Here is a 17468-nt window from a genome sequence, read left to right on the forward strand (position 1 = left end):
CCAACGACCAACACCCGAACAACAATCTTGCCAACGTCGGCTTGCCAAGGATGAATGCCCTCGTCCATCCTTATAAACATATGACTCGCTCCTTCACCTTTTGCACGCATGCTCCAAGTGACCACTCTGCTATTTTGTTCACTCAACCGCACGCCCGTTTGCCTCCAAACTCATCGCACGTCTCGGTGGTGATGCCTTTGGACCGCAGGTCCTTACAACCGTGGCCAGGAAGTGGCTATTCAATTCTCAGAATCAAATAGCCATCACCTGGCCGCTCGTGGGGATGGTGGCCGATAAAATTGTTTTTTTTTTTAAATTAAAAAAAATAATTTTTTATTTTAAATACAATAAACATATTTAACAAAATTTATTTAAAAAAAACACAATTTTATCAGCCACCACCCCTACGAGTGGTCGGGCGGTGGCTATTTGATTCCAAGAATCGAATAGCCACTTCTCGGCCACCCCCACGGGCAGTTGGGCAGTGGCTATCTGATTCTCAGAATCAGATAGCCACCACTCAGCCACCGATGGGGGTTATTGGGTGGTGGTTATCTGATTCTCAAAATCAGATAGCCACCGCTTAGCCGCCGCTCGGCCACCCCCATGGGTGGCCAAGCGGTGGCTATCCGATTCTGAGAATCAGATAACCACCACCTCGCAACCACCACAGGCGACTGAGTGGTGGCTATCTGATTCTGAGAATCAGATAGCCACTGCCCAATTACGCGTGGGGGTGGCCAGGAAGTGGCTATTTGATTCTCGGAATCAAATAGCCACCGCTCGGCCGCTCGTGGGGGCGGTGGCTGATAAAATTATTATTTTTTAAATAAAAAATAAATTTTGTTAAACACAAGCAGCCAAGTGGTGGCTATCCAATTCTGAGAATTGGATAGCCACTGCCAACCGCCCGTGGGGGTGGCCAAGAAGTGGCTATTCGATTCTCAGAATCAAATAGCCACCCCCGGCCGCTCGTGGGCATGGTGGCTGATAAAATTGTTTTTTTTAAATAAAAAATAAATTTTGTTAAATATGTTTATTGTATTTAAAAAAAATAAAAATTATTTTTTATTTAAAAAAACAATTTTACCGGCCACCGCCCCCACGAGTGGCCGTGCAGTGGCTATTTGATTCTGAGAATCGAATAACCACTTCTTGGCCACCCCCACGGGTGGTCGGGCGGTGGCTATCCGATTCTCGGAATTAGATAGCCACCACTCAACTACTTGTGGGGGTGGCTGGGTGGTGGTTATCTGATTCTCAGAATCAGATAGCCACCGCTCGGTTGCCCGTGGGGGCGGCCGAGCGATGGCTATCTGATTCTGAGAATCAGATATCCAACTCAAGGGCGGTTAGGGGTGGTTATCTGATTCCGAGAATCGGATAGGCACTGCTTGACCGTTGGTGGGGGTGGTTATTCGATTCTTGGAATCGAATAGCCATTGCCTGACAGCCCATGGGGGTGGCTATTCAATTCTCGGAATCGAATAGCCATCACCCGGATGTCCATGGGGGTGGCTATCCAATTCTCAGAATCACATAGCCATCGCTCGGTTGCCCATGGAGGTGGCTATCTAATTCTCGGAATCAGATAACCACCACCCAGCCACCCATGGGGGTGGCCAGGCGGTGGCTATCTGATTCTCAGAATCAGATAGCCACTGCTTGGCTGCCCAGGGAGGTGGCTGGGCGGTGGCTATCTGATTCGAGAATTAGATAGCCACCCCCACGGAAAGTCGGGCGGCGGTTATCTGATTCCAAGAATCGAATAGCCACTACCTGACCATGCATGGGGTGGCTATCCGATTCTCGGAATCGGATAGCCACAGCTCGGCCGCCCAGGGGGGCATAGCCCTGGGTAGCAGAGCTACGTGGAGATATATTGAAAATATATGTTTTTTTTTAAATGGTTTTTTTTAAATCATATATATATATATATATATATATATAGATATATATATATATATATATTCTAAATTTAAAATGTTTTTAGGTTTATATATATATATATATATATATTTTAAATTTTAATTGTTTTTTGGTTTTTTTTTTTAGTCTTGATTTTAATAGTTTTTTATATTTTTATTGGCTCTTTTTTCTTTTTTTCTTTTTTTTTAATCTAGTTTGTTTTTTATTTTTTATTTTTTTATTTTTAGTTTTTTGTTAATTCTTTTTAAAAAATTTATATTTTTAGTTACTTAATTTTATAGATTTTTTTGTTTTTTTTGCCAACTTTTTTTTATGGTTTACACAGACACAGAAATATATATATATATATATATATATATATATATATATATATATATATATATATATATATATATATATACATACATTTTATGTTTTTTTTTTTTTTTTGTCTTTATATTTATATATATATATATATATATATATATATATATATATATATATATATATAATTTGACATAAAAAATTTAAAGTGTCAAAATTTGTTAAATTTAGAAAATAATTATTTACATTTCATACATTAGAAAATTTAAAGTAAAAAAATAGGTCTTTTAAAAAAAGGGCCTGATGTAGAATCACCACTTTTTTAAATTAGCATGCATATTACTAACATTCTAAAACGTAATGTACATAAAAAAAATTAAAGTGCCAAAAACTATGCTCTAAAAAAAATATGTGTGTTTTGCATCCCCCCTTTTCAAAATCGAGTCACTCTTTTGCTATCTCTACGAAACGGGTAACAGTATCAGTTCCCGTTTCAAACTTTACATTGTTAAATCCTAAAGTATCACAATGGGAACCATCTAAAAATAAAATATCTTCCTCCTGAAACCCATGAAGCAAGCATACAATCATTTTATTTTTCTTCTTTAAATAAATTACATAAAATTCATACTTACATGTCATTATGAAGCCCGAACCTAGTTACACTTTTCGACACTCCCTCTTAACTAGGAAGGTATTCATAAATTTACTTGGTCATTCTTAATCTGAAGAATTTCTAATAAGAAGAATCAGATTGGTAACCCATCTGTATAACATCACACCAACCAACATTGTTACACAACAAGGTCTTGACTAACAACTCTATATCTTCACAATATCTAAGCTCAATGCTGGCAAGACAAATGATCTATATACACTCTCATCATTGTCTCTCCTGGAACATACCCCACCTGATTTCTCTGGGTGAGTTCCATCATGACTATTCTTATCTTGGATTCCCTATCTCATCCTCAAAGAGCATCAAATTTCATATGATTACTAAATCCTCCATTCTATCTTGCCAAGTGAAGACCAGAATGAGGTGTTTATCTCTCCCTCTTAATTAGGGAGGACATATCTATTTCAATAAAAGAATGTACTCATTCCTATAGAATAAATGTACCTAAGCTCCCTCTTGGCTTAGGAATTTCCAAGTTTACTCTAAGTAAGAAACATTTTTCCAGGCTCCCTCTTAATCAGGGTCCTATAGCATCTCCTTAGGTGGAGATGATGGGACAACTAGATGCTTGAATAAATCCTCCTCACGATGTCATGAAATTCTTTTCATTATCTAGGATTCTTCATGTTTGGGACTTCTACATAGTGCACTGACCATCCATTAGTTATCCATGTCATCATCGGAAAGTGATACATCAGTCCATATCTGGCTTTTGTTCACGCCATGTTTCTTTCTTCATGCAGTGTTTGCTTAAGTATCTTTCATCCTACTACATGTGCATCAGTTGAGGAAGACATCCACAGATCTTCCCTTGGAAGTCTTGCATAAACCCATCCTGATATTTGCTAAAAAATAAAGAAATGAACGCTAAAATCAAATATATGCATCAATTTTCATCAGTGTCCTACATACATATAGACACATCTCCCAAATATATATATTGTCAAGGGTCTCTTTATTTTTTTAGACTCCGTCAAAGTCTTCATATCTTTCATGGAGATATCCTAGTCAAATTTTCTTGCTCTTATGGATGTTGATTTCCTTTACCATGGTTGCATATCTCACGATCTCCTCCTTCCTTTCTTCACACATTTCATTCTTAAGACCTTCCAATAAGAGTTCCTCAATTGTAGTCAACCACCTCATACTTCATATGAGGACAATTATGTTGATTTCATTTGGTGTGATCCATGACTTTTGAAATCCTTTCAGAGGAGGAGATTCGTTTACTTTGATCATGCTTCTCAAGATAGATCAGTCCACCATGTTACCTGCAACCAAATAACATGACTTTATAATATTGAATATAATCATACATACCTCATTTACCTTTAGGTCATATAGGCTTCTTTCAACAACTTTCGTTATTGAAAAGAGCTTAACCCTTTGATCTTCTTCATCTCTTATGTCATCATAACATCCTCTCATGAATTCCACAAGTTGGAGTTCCTGACGAAACACTTGCTTCCTCTCTAGATTAGTGAAACTTCCAATGAATATTCCAATAGAGAATCTTGAGGATCTTGCATATCCCTATCCATTAGATGTTACCTTTTTTATGTATGATGAGCCTTGTCTTGGATGACTTCTTCCTTTCCTTAAGTTTCCAACGAGGTTCTCAAGAGATATATTCTTCATATTTGAATGTTATATATTTTGTTCCATACATCCTTTATGTTTCCTATGATGATGTCACGAGATCTTACTTTAATGCTTTTCCTCTTCCAGCTTCCTCCACTTCTTCGGTGAAATGGAATTCTTCTCTATCTTCCTTGTTATTTCCCTTTTTGAGCTTGGGACAATATTTCCTGTAATGCTCATAGCATTGAATCTTAACTATGTTCTTATTTCCTTTTTGAGGACCAAATTTTCCAAACTTCCCTTTCCTTCCAGAAAATGTTTGAACACCTTTTACCCACAACCTGTCTTCTTCTATCTTGCATAGATACCACAAGTTGTATAATTGAATATCTTTCTTATTCTCATGGGCATTTGTTAGTTAGTGCATTTGGAACAATGGATATCATTTCTTTATCCGAAATCATCTTCCTCATAAATTGCAGTTGAGAATTTATGAATATGACCCTTTATCTTTTGATAACTTCAATTTGTGTATATCATATCTAAGTGATATGACCTTTCTTTATCGCATATTCAGAGAATAATTTGACCAGATTATCATATATGTCTTTTGGATGTGTCCAATCCTAATATATGAGAAAATATTGGACTCCATAAGAATCTCTTAGGTCCTTAAATCATTTTAAATATAGCCAACTAATACTTGACATTCATATGGTTTGGATACTTTTCTAATGACTTCATTTTCTTTGAGGATTATTTCAATCCTCCTTTTCCATGCAAGGAAGTGCAATTACCTAACCATCTTATAGATCTCATTGAAAAATGAATTCATCTAACTAAATTAGATTGTAGAACAAAGATACTTACTTGAAAAGTGAAGATGAAATATTCAAATTGATCCCTTTGATGGTGGTTGACGAAGATGTATTAGTTCCAGTTTTGGATGACCTTCTTCCAAATGAAATCCCTTCTTCAATAAAATGAGATTTCCCCATTTATGATGACAACACCTTTAGATCTATTTCCCTTTATTGATGGTGATTGACGAGGAAGTTTTGATGCTTCCTCAAATGACCTTATTTAATGATAAGGAGGTGATTCTTGCTTCAATGAGGGGTATATTCCCTTATAGCCTTTTGAAGATGATGACAATGCCTTCTAGCCTTATGGATACTTCGACTTCTTTGGTGGTGAATGAGTGCAGATCATAAATGCTTATAGGGTTTCAGCTTTCTCCAAGATGATGTGATATTAGTCTTAGAAATTGTTCTCTTGGATGTCTATACTTTGGGCTACCTTTCATTTTAGATATCTTCGACTTGATGAGGGTATTTTTGGTTATTTAATGATGAATTAGAGGATCCAAAACTTTTGCTGGTGTAGACTACTTTTTTGATCTAGGGTTTTGATACTTTGATGTAGATATCGATTTCACTCTGATATCCTTCAACTTGCTTTGATGCCTTTGTTGAAAATCGATCCTTGAGTGTCCATTGATAATATTCCCTTTTCTTAACTTTGTCACCTTAGCTTTGTTACCATGTTGAGAAATATAGGGCATCAATAGATAGGTGGTTTCTCTTCAATTAGTAACTGCTTGTAAGTTATTTTTACAACTTTAGATTAGGATCTTATTCACTTAAGTTATTAATGTTATTCTTCATCAAAAAAACTACCAATGCATGAACATAAATAGACAAGAGACACAGAATGTAGGTTATGATCCAGGGCCAAAACCTCTCACTCTTTGATTGGAAAACCTGACAAATTATTCTTATAGAGATTCCAATTGACGAATACAAAAACCAAGACCCTTGACCTATTAGCCACTCCAAGACCATGACACAATTCCTCTTCCACCTTCTTGTTTACTCTCTCTTAGTTCCTTCTACTTAAGATTTTGCACCATATGTGATGACACTGAACTATGGTCACTGAGTTTATCAAGGATGCCAATCCTCTCCTTCTTCAGTAGCACCAAATTTTGAAGTCATATCACTAAACCATAGTCACTGTTGATAGCGCTGAAACCTTCTCTCTTGCATTAGTACTCTGTCACACACTTGTGACCTTCTTCCTGTGGTAGCATAGAATAATTATTTTGTGAGACAAAGATTACACCGATAGATTACGCTGGAACATTGTTTGCACTATGATTTATGTAGTTACACCTCGTTGTCCCTTTAAATATTTTCGCTATCCCTTCCTTAGCTATTTGAGTTCCTTTTGATTTGACACCAGAATTTCAGAGGTAATTCGAATGACTTGACTCTTGAAATGTGAATACCCTTCACACATATATGTAGTGGTATGCCCATGTATATAAGATGACATGACCTAAATGAAGGGATGTGTCTCTAATTAGGTGAGATGAAATGTGCCATCTACTTCATCTTGAGGCTGACTTGAAGAGGAGAACCATGTGCTTGTCTTAGAGGGATATTAGACAATCCTATAGACTTAAATACATTTTTAACATGCCCAAGAAGCGTTCTTCATACATGACATTAACCCTTTGGACAAATCCTAAAGGCTCACAATGGGAGCCATCTAAAAATAAAATCTCTTGCTCATGAAACCCATGAAGCAAGCATACAATAATTTTATTTTTCTTCATTACATCAATTACATGAAGATCATAGTTACATGTCATTATGAATACCAAACGTAGTTACACTTTTCAACAAGATCCTTATTGGGGTATACTCTATCAAGGGGAGGATACCTCTACTTGTCATAAATGAAAAATATAAAAATATCCTTATAGTGGCAATAGGCAAGATACCTCTACGTGCCATAAATGAAAAGGACCACACATCCTATTTTCCATAGTTCTCTAAATCCTAGGAGCTCTCTACCTCAATTCCTCTCCCTGGGAGCTCAAATAGGAGGGAATTGCATAGTTCAGTGTCCTTGATTAGCCATGATCCTTTCCTAGGATAGTCACATCCATCAATCCAAGCTACTCTATGAAGATTAAGAACTTTCCTTTCAGCAAAGCCATGTTAAATAATATATGCTATCTACTCGTCAGACAAAATGTGATGGAGTCTCACTACTTATCTCTACACCATATCTCAGATGTAATGGCATCTATTCTCAATGTGTATGGAATTTTCATGGAACATGGGACTTTCTGCCAGTCGAATCCCACTCTCGTTGTTGCAATATATCACTGTTGTATCCAAAACCTGCTCAAACAACTCTCCAAAGAGATTCAGGGCTACAGACTTGTGATTCCATTGCATCAAAGAGATCATGGTTGACCCTGGGCTAAAAGAACACCCTCATGTGCTCTTCTTGTTAATAACATTTCTGGCCCAGTCAACATTTGTTTATCCATGAAGTCTACCATTTCTAGAAGTATATCTTAGTCTAAGATTAATCATCCCATGTAAGTGTCAAAATTAATTCTTAAGAGCCACCCAATGTTCATGTAAAGGATCGATCATAAATTGACCCAAAGTGTAAACTACAAAACATATATCTAGTCGACTGTTTATGAGGAACATCAGTGTCCCAATTAGCTGTAAGTACTCAGTAGGGTTTGCTAGATCAGGTGCCACAACTTCTCCACATAACTTATTGAAGTTCATCTCCATTGGTGTGGCCATGGACTTACATTCTGTTATCCTCCACAATATCCCAAGGCTGGGAAGGGAGACCGAAGGAGGTAACCTCAAACCACTTACGATTTAGCAGCTAGACCTGCTAAAACAGAGAGGGATCTCTCTATGAATTCATAGTCGATGATGATTGAAATAGGAAAAGATGTTAGGCTAGATATGTTAGGCTCAGGTAGGGTTTTGAAATTTTTTAGGCTTTTGCTGGATCAGGAGGGAAAATCAAGGAACTAGGTCAAAAGAACAAAGGGTTCAACTGCAAGAGATATAAAGGAGCAGGGTAGTTATGCCTTTGTGATACTTTTGGGGTTTTTTCGATGTAGTGTAGGGTCAAAAAGTAGAGATAAAAATAAGAATGGAAAGCATGAATTCATTTATCATAAGACAAGTGACATAAACATGAACTTCCTAACAAAACAAAGATAAAAACTGAGAATTATGTTTATAAACTTAAAGGAAAATCATTGAAAGCATAGGCATGGAAAGAGAATGGAATTATCATTCATATAAGACTATAACATAGAGAAAACATTATCACAAACTCACAACACAAGAATTCCTAAATAATAGTTGCAATTGTCCTTTGAATTTCTACAAAAGTGATGAAGTACAAGCTCCAAGAGTTCAACTCACTGATATCCAACCTGTTCTATGACTGAAAACTAGATACATATAGACCAAAACCATTTTCCCCTCTCTTAGGGTCTAACCCTTCAGTTTAGGAACTGATTACATGAGGTTTTTAACAAAATCACTAATGTCTAGGGAGGTTAAAACAAATCCTCTATTTACACTTTGACTGAACTACCCTCATAAATGAGGCCTAAGTTTACATAAAAACAACCTAACAAACATATTTACCCTTTATTACATCATAATTACATCCAAGTTAAGTAATTACATCATAAAAACTTGAATCTAGCTGATAAAACTGAGAAAAATTAATTACAGGCAAAAGCGCAACGATTTTAGGCAAAAGTGCAACGTGCAAGGAGAAAGTGCAATGAGTTTGGTAGAATTGATCATTGGAGGCATTCCCAAGGTCCAAATCAGGATCTTGATGGCTCGTTGGAAATATATGGATGTCTGCTACATGATGGAATGTTCAAGAGATGAAAAGGATTTCTTCTAGCCCTCCAAAGCTTCATTCTTCCAGAGGTAATCTCAAAAGCGCAACAAGCTCTTCAAAAAGAGGGCAGAGAGGTGGTTGTTGAGTAGTTTTTATCGATTTTCAACTACCAAAACTTGTTGAAGGTTTGCTCCCAAAGGCTAGAAGTTATGTACAAGTGATGAGGAATCTAAATATGAAAACCAAATTTCATTTGGGGTTCCCCATAAAAAGCACGACACGGGGCATGTTGCCTTTTTTGACTTAGTGACTATCTCAACAATTTCCAAAAATTCACCAAAAACCAAAATTTCTCCAAATATTTTCAAAATCATTCCATTGTTGCTCCATGAAGTCATGAAATGGAATTTTATGCTATGAGGGAAGCATCATCAAGAAAATCCAACTTAGCCTTCTCTTTTGTCTTAATTAGGGTTTCCTTGAGTTTTTCCTTCAACTGCTTGATCTTGACTTTGGAGACCTGATCCTTGTGTAGTAATGAGTAGCCATGTATATTTGAAATTTGTTGTCTTTCTTGGCCCTCTAAAGAATCTTCTCCAAATGGAAATTCACTTCATCAAGCCAAAACTCCCTATTTTCATTGATTTCTGTTGCAATTAGGTGAGCTGAAGACATTTTCTCTCTTTGTTGTTGAAGTGCCCTTTTGAGCCCTCTAGTCCTTGGCCTATTCCTTGTCACATTCTCTTGATTCTCATATGAATCATTTGTGTCAACTACTTCTTTTCCCTTTACATCCTCTTTGCCAACATCAACCTTATGCTTACTCAAGAGTAGTTGATTTACCTTCAATTGCCTATTCTCCTGCTGTAGGAATGAAATCATGAAATTGGCCTTAGACAAGTTGTCCTTAAGCTCTTTGATCTCAACATATTTCTCCATAGTGATCTAATTTAATGTCATATTTGTTATAGACATCTTTGTGCCTTACAGCTATAAGCATGAAATGTCAATAATCCAAGGGATCCAAAGTCCCTAAACATGTTGTTCCTACCCCTGGAGGAACAAGGCCAGCAAACCACAGCAATTCACAGAAGTTCTCCACCAGAAACTGCTCAAAATCAAGTCAAATCAGGATCATTTCAGTGGCTCCACTGGCCACCTGTGTTGCAAAGCACCCCAGTACACTAGCTAGGTGCGTTGCAACACACCCAGATGCACTACCAGGGTGCGTTGAGCGGGAAATGACAAATGGCAGGGTCCTTTGTGCGAGGCGTAAAGACTGTGGAAGCTTCCAGAATCTTCCTCCATGACACTTGCCTTGCTGAGTTCGACTAAGTGATGAGTAAGAGGCTCTTAGTCTCCAAGTGGAAGCAAGAACTGACAGAGAGGGAGGACACTAGTCAGATCTCAAGCTGACTCATCCTCTCTCCAAACATCTATATATGGATCTCTCCTCCATGAGATCTAGAGGCTGGAATTTGGATATTGCAAAGAATTGTTGTTGGTTTGAGATTGGAATCATTGGGTGCTTTATGCTTTGAAGGGAGGTGAAGAAAGGATTTCATTCGCTGGGAGGTAGATTCTGGATTGGAACTCTCTTGGTTGTATCTCCTCCTGAACCTTGTTATTTCATCAATAAAGCTATTTGAGTTTCTCCTATATGCTGATGTGTCTTTGATGTATTATTGCATTAGTATGTTTAGTTTATTTCTAATCCTAAACTAGTTATGAATATGAATCTATGTCTTTGTGTAGTGTTCCCTTCTTGTGATCTTGCAGGAACTTGGTGAAGCTGGGCGAGCGAGAAGGCAAGTAGGTGGGAGCTCTCAAAGAGAAGAGAAACCGGATCGAGGGACAAACGGAAGACACTGGTTAGTCCATCCATCTCTCTTCATTCTTAATTCATAAAGGAAGAATACTAGAATAGCTGTTTCTATTTGTTGCTAAGGCACTGTCACACCTTAGGTGGATAGGATCGTCCTGCATAGGCATTTTTCCCCACAACAAATTGGCGACTCCGCTGGGGATATCTGTTTAGTCATTTTATTTGTGTTTCTATCATTGTTTGTTTCATAGACTCAAGAGCAGCAATCGAACTGCATCTGCTATTTTCAGATGCAAAGTAGACAGCTGCTGCTTTGATCCAATCACTGGATTTGTCTATGATCTGAAAAATAGACTCACAAATGATTTGGTGATCCTTTGTGATAGATCTTAGCCCTCCTTCAAATCATCCCTTTGATTGTACCTTGCTTGTTGCTTTTATTTGGCCTGAAACTGTAGATTAAATTGCAAACCGTGACCCAGAACCCAGAGAGAAATCTCGTTTCTGCTCCAGCGCAGGCTCTGTGAAGAGACTCTGCATTTCAACGCAGGTCCTGAGAGGGCTACCTGTGCTACAATTCAGTTTCTCTGTTATACAGGTGCACTGATCCAGCTTATGCCTTGTGCAGCTGGGGTTCTTTGCTCTGTTTTGCCTTGTTTTGATCTCTGATTTTTGCAGCCTGTAACCAGCATAGGTACCTGTCTGATAACCCCTTTTCTCTGCCTTAATTCCACCTCCTTTGTACAAAAATAATGTGAGTGTTTTTATGTGTTTGTAGCGTCATTTACAGTTTTCCATTGCAAGAGTGAAATAGTCATCCTGTAGCCCTTGATTCAGATCTGTTGATTGCGGTCTTAGGAGAGAGTTCATTGGCTGTTTACAGTTGGTTATACATTTACTTTTGCTTTTGGTTTGAGTTTGTCTCTTTTAAGTGTCGAAACAAGTGTTTATTTCGAAAATCGTAAAGTGTTGTAATCTCTTCTACCCTTTTTGATTTCGAAAAAGTAAACTTGTTTGTAGTTGTCATTTAAAAGCGAATTCAAAGTTGTGCAAAAACTTTCATTTTAGGCATCAATATTAAGAAAGCGGAAAACAAACACTTGCATTGTGCATTTGCATGTTGATAGTTTGTATGGTTTGATTTAGGAAAAGTGCATTTAGAGTGTGTTGATTTCTCTTTGAGAAAAGATGGTGTCTTTCTTTTCCCTTTGTAGCTAGGATTTTCATTGTTGAAAAAGAGATAAAGATTTGCTTATCATCTTTTAGATTGCATTTAGGAAGTTGTATCTACATCTCGTGGTGAACCTCAAAAGGCAAACTTCTAAAAAGATCAACTTAAAATAAACTGAATGAACTTAATAACGCTTTGTAACATAACGCACAACATAGAGGTCTAGGCTAGAGACGTGTTCCGGCGTCGTAAAACCTGGTATCTGTTGGCCTCGCTGATGGTTGCGCGATTCCTCCTGAGGGACCAAAAGTGCCAGTACGGATTGTGCTCCCACGTACCGTCGCGTATATATTGGGAGACCCCTATAGGCTCAAAACCTTTATCCTTAGGAAGCCGTGTCGACCGCCCTACTGATCGCAATGCACCGAACACAGCATTCGAGAAGATTGACTGCCGTACCGTAAAACGTATTCTGCAGTTTTGTGATTGGTTTGGCACACCCTCTACCTAGATCTCCAGAGCAGTTCCTTTTGGCCTTTTTCAGACTCTATAACAGAAAAAGTCCATCCGAGCATTTGTCACTTCGGGCTCGTTAAAACATCGAAGGCGACTAGAGTCATCTTTTGTTTTTTCTCGACTCTTTAAAACTGAAAAAACAAGTTGTGTCTAAAGCGTCGTTAAAATTTATTTTAAACGGAATAATAAATCACCCTTATTCCCACGTTGATCTTTCAGTTGAGAAAATGGAGCCCTCCAACCAAGGAATTCCCCTTGGTGGAGATCCTAGTCCCTTCTCCTCTTGGGGAGATGTTGGAGTGCCCCATATGGCCACATTGTCGCTTCCAAGACTGACAATCGGCTTGCCTGTCTCGCTCTTCTCAACCAATGTTGTTCAAAACACCACTATTCCTGAACAATCGAATCAGCAGTTAGACCAGTCCAGAGTTACCCACCAACCTTCCACTTCCTCTAATTCTTCCTCTCCTCCTTCCTCTTCGCTTGATGGAGTTGGCAAAGCCAAAAGCCAAGTTCCTAAGGAGAAGAAGGAAAAGAAGAAGAAAGAGAAGAAGAAGGAGGAGCCGAAGGCGACTGGGGGCAAACGAATGGAGTCTAACGAAAATCCACACACTGCACTGACCAGGCCTAAATCGCCATGTGTCATATGCAAGGGAGACCACTTTCACAGAGATTTTCCTTGCATCCCTCGGATACTAAGGGACTGGTCTCCCCGCTTGCACAATTCGGTGGCGTCAACCTCTGATAGCCATGTTGACAGCACACCGTCAACTAGTGAAAGTGAAGCCATAGGACAGAGAGGGAAAGCTAGATTTCCCTGCAAACTGTGTGAAGGCGAACATGCCATCCACCATTGTCCCTTCTTAGACAAGGCTAAAAGAGTTTTGGAAGATCGCCCGGTTTTACCAGCGCGACTTCCTTCTGGATATCAAAAACTCCTTCCAAGTCCTTCACCAGTTGAGAACCCAACTAGCTCGCTCAGGTGGTTAGCCGAAGCACCTATCATTGAGGATAAACCATCTGAATCCATACCTGACGAAAGTCAAAAGGTCGAGGTGGCAGTTGACCCGGTCTTGCCTTTAGAGGTTCTATCTTTGAATGATACCATCACAGAAGAGAATGAAGACGACACCGTCCAAATTCTCTTCATCAACACAGACCCCGACGAACAAGAGGGAAATTTGCCCATTCCTTTATCGCAGGAAGGAACTTCGTCAGAGTCATACCCGACCATATACTCGGTCCCACCTCCAAGCAACCTAGTTGTATCCTTCGACTGGAATCAACTAGGCAAAGCCCGCTTACCAGCAAGCATACCATTCAGAATTATCATCCAAATATATAGAATGGTCATGGCTGGTACCATCATTGATGAGGGGGCTTCTGTGAGTATCCTTTCCTCTACTGCTTGGAAAGCGCTTGGTTCGCCATCGCTTTTGCCTGAAATGAGAAATCTGACAGGCTTTGATAAAGGAACCAGACGACCTTTAGGGATTCTTCCCAATGTGCCCATAACATTAAAAAGGAAGACCGTTCAAATGAACGTGATGGTCATTCAAGGACCCTTGGATTATAACCGAATCCTTGGACGAGACTATATTTATTGCATGGAAGCCATCGTCTCCTCACTCTTTAGAGTAATGTGTTTTCCGCATGAAGGAAGAATGGTCAAGCTCGTGGACCAAATTTCATTTCTCGGATCACGCATCGCAAATAGTCATATACCATCCCTAAATGGTCTCTCCACTCAAGAAATGTCTCAACCCACGGTCCGTCCTCCCGATGAGCACGAGTAATCCGGAAGGATATGACTGGAACCCAGGGGGCATGCGTCCTGGTCAGCTTCGGCAGGAAAACTTCAGGTATAAGGTAAGTTTCCGCGGGAGAATATGACTAGTCTGTACCCCGTCCGTCTTGGAAGAGGGGTTATTCTAGAATAATATTCTCTTGTCAAAGTTATGTGTTTGGCGCTCGTTGTCACTCACCTTTGTCTATCTCGGTAGACATCGCCGAGGAAGTGTTTTATTTGTGCCGCAAATAGAACAATCTTTGGTAACCTGAAAGAGGTAGGCCTTTCCCGATAAAACAAATGTTTTGTCTGCAAATTGAGGGGTAACCTTGAAATCATATTTTATACCTGGGGGCATGCAACCCTTTTAGAGTACAAGCAAGGGCGGCTATTTATTTTTTAAATTTTTAAGACCTCTAACCTTTTAAACTCGTAGGATTAGTCGTTTCCGAACTTGCATAAAGAAAGGATCCCAGAGAAAAGCTTTATAAGGCGCAAGCTCCATAAAAAATGGAATCTTAATGAGACATTCTTATCATATGACTGGATTAATCGAGCAGTTTTAGCACACAGTTCATGCTCGTTAAAAAATAAACGCAAGATTCGAGCAGTTTTAGCACACAGTTCATGCTCGTTAAAAAATAAACGCAAGATCCGAGCAGTTTTAGCACATAGTTCATGCTCGTTAAAAAATAAACATAAGATCGAGCAAATGTTTCCACCCACGTTTAAGCTCGTTAAAAAATGAACTATTCCGGTAAATAACCACCGTGAATGTAGCATCTTCAGCCATTAAAGCCTTGGTCATGTTTGCCCATCACCTCCACTTTTCCATTGGCCGATCATTCACCTCCATATGATTGTTTACCCATTTTGAGGAACAACTGCGAAGAGTGATTTCATTAGCCATCCTTGTGACACTGCCGTGATTTGGAAATTCCAATCCTTCCCTGGAATCGGCTGCTACCCTTTTTATCACTCGTTCCTCAAAAGACGAGTCTTCTTTAAGCTCTTTTCATTTGACTCTTAAAATATGAAAAGATTGCCGAGTTTTGGCCTTCCAGCTCGTTAAAGTGACCGGAAGAGCTATCCCTCCTCTAGATTTTAATCTTTTTGGACCCGAGGGATTATTGCACAAAAAGATCGAGCGCTTGTTTTATTCGGCTCATTAAAGAGATCGAAAATTCATCCCTTCTGTATTGTTTTATACTTTTTCGGACTTAAGGGATTGGATGATGAAAAAGGACTTTTGGAGTTAACTTTATGTACCTTTTCAGACTCTCTAAAAATGAAAAGGACCGAGTTATCCTTGTCGTTAGACTCGTTAAATGCATGAAATAGCGACAAACTTGTCTTTAGACGAGAACGAGTTTCACTATCACTAGGCTCGTTAAAACATAGCGATGGGTTTGCCCGAAGGGCAAATTATAGAACAAGCATATGTTATCCTCCTCAAGCTTGACAAAAATAAAGAGGTACTGGTCAACAATGACTGGGGAAAAATTGGGAGAAACTCAAAGAAACTTTGATGGTAGCAAGTCGCTCTTGAACATGACACTTTTCCTCTGTACCACAATCGGGTTGGGTTGTTTCATTCACCGGTCACATCACCATGGTCTCGCCATACCATCCATATTTGGGGTAAATGCTACCAATCCATCGCATAAGTGTCGCCACACGTTCAAGAGAAGTCATTCAGAGAAGTCACCTGTGTCCCATCCACTACCATACATTATACTCTTTCATGACCGCCACCCTGAATCATATATCATCAGATCATTTTCACCTCCATCAAAATCATTAGCTCCGTTCCGTGTCATTTATGTGGGATTCATCAAGGCCCTCCTTTGACAGATCGTTTCTTGTCGACATCAGCTCATTATCCAAGAAGTTGATCTAGGAACACCCCCTTCAGTACTTTGAAGCTTGCATGCCTCAATGGCAAGTTTCTCACTTCCGGCGACAGGTATACATCAATGACCTTCAACCGAAAGATTTTGCATGGTGTTCAATGCCAAGTCCTCTATTCACACCACGTGAATTGTACTGCAGTACCTTGAGGGTCATCATCATTATCGGTGATTTCTCTCGCGCTTGTTAACAGTTTACATCATTGACTGGTAATCAAGCGACGTCTTTCCATGTTCGACTTCAGAGAAATTCTCACATGGATCGACTTGTACTTAGAGTGAAGATCGGACAAGATTGAAGACCTCGGATCTAGTTTCATCCATCTGGGCTGCGATATATATTCAAAAAATAAAGACATGGAAATGTACAGCTTTGCAGCACAGATAGTCATCCTACCAAAAGGATGATGGCTCTATCAGAATCATCAGTCTATCATCAGACGATTGTCTGTCCTATGTACATGAAAATGAATTTATAAAGCTGAGCATGGGAATGCCCGCCTCAGCTAGATCATGAAAACAGTATGAAAATAATGTATTGTATTGTATTGTATTACAGGTCTCCTCCCAGCATTGAAAGAACTTCGGATCCTCCTAATAAAGCATTTCACCCGATAAACGACCTCACACTTTAGGGGGCAACTGTTATAGACATTTTTGTGCCTTACAGCTATAAGCATGAAATGTCCATAATCCAAGGGATCCAAAGTCCCTAAACATGTTGTTCCTACCCCTGGAGGAACAAGGCCAGCAAACCACAGCAATTCACAGAAGTTCTCCACCAGAAACTGCTCAAAAACAAGTCAAATCAGGATCATTTCAGTGGCTCCACTGGCCACCTGCGTTGCAAAGCACCCCAGTACACTAGCTAGGTGCGTTGCAACGCACCCAGATGCACTACCAGGGTATGTTGAGTGGGAAATGACAAATGGCAGGGTCCTTTGTGTGAGGTGTAAAGACTGTGGAAGCTTCCAGAATCTTCCTCCATGACACTTGCCTTACTGAGTTCGACTAAGTGATGAGTAAGAGGCTCTTAGTCTCCAAATGGAAGCAAGAACTGACAGAGAGGG

This window comes from Pinus tabuliformis, chromosome Q, assembly GCF_031772625.1.
Source record: "Pinus tabuliformis cultivar Carrire ecotype Pingquan chromosome Q, CPIR1, whole genome shotgun sequence".
Taxonomy (NCBI): domain Eukaryota; kingdom Viridiplantae; phylum Streptophyta; class Pinopsida; order Pinales; family Pinaceae; genus Pinus; species Pinus tabuliformis.